This window comes from Octopus bimaculoides, chromosome 20 (genome assembly GCF_001194135.2).
Source record: "Octopus bimaculoides isolate UCB-OBI-ISO-001 chromosome 20, ASM119413v2, whole genome shotgun sequence".
NCBI classification, from domain to species: domain Eukaryota; kingdom Metazoa; phylum Mollusca; class Cephalopoda; order Octopoda; family Octopodidae; genus Octopus; species Octopus bimaculoides.
The window spans coordinates 46,421,141-46,421,811 of NC_069000.1; positions in this window are offsets into that span (position 1 = coordinate 46,421,141).

Sequence of the window (671 nt, forward strand, 5' to 3'; positions counted from 1 at the left end):
ATATATATATATATATATATATAGGGAGAAAGACCAACAATATCATTATTGTGTTTAAGATAATGTTTAATGGTGACATCGTACAGTCAGACGAAATAATTACTATGACATTTCAAATTGACCTATTGACTAAATTTACAGTCATTTTGGACAATGTTTGCATGACAGGCAGTAAAGGCTTCTTTGTCATTAGAACAGTTACTCAACTCATTTGACAGTGTGTGAGAACATTTTGGAGATATCTGACAGAAAATATGGCTTGTCTTATAGTATAATTGACATATGTTTGACATCTTTTTGACAGTTTTGAATATTTGTCGTGCATGTTTGACAGAAAGAAAAATTTTATGTTTGACAGAAAGAAAAATTTTTTGTTTGACACTAGTTGACGTCGTTTGATTTGCAGTTTACATATATCGAAACAAGAAATTAGATGCCACACCAATTCAGTATATCGGCAATAAACTCTTGGGGACACAAACATAGCTGATTTTAGGAAAACAGAGACAGAAATCTGTATTAAACTTGAGAGTTGATATTATTTATCCAATAAAGCAATTAACCAATGTTAATCCCCAAAACCTAATACAGTAATACACACTAAACAAGCAATAGGTATAAATGCATAGATTTATGCATATATATATATATATAATATAAACTTCTTAGTG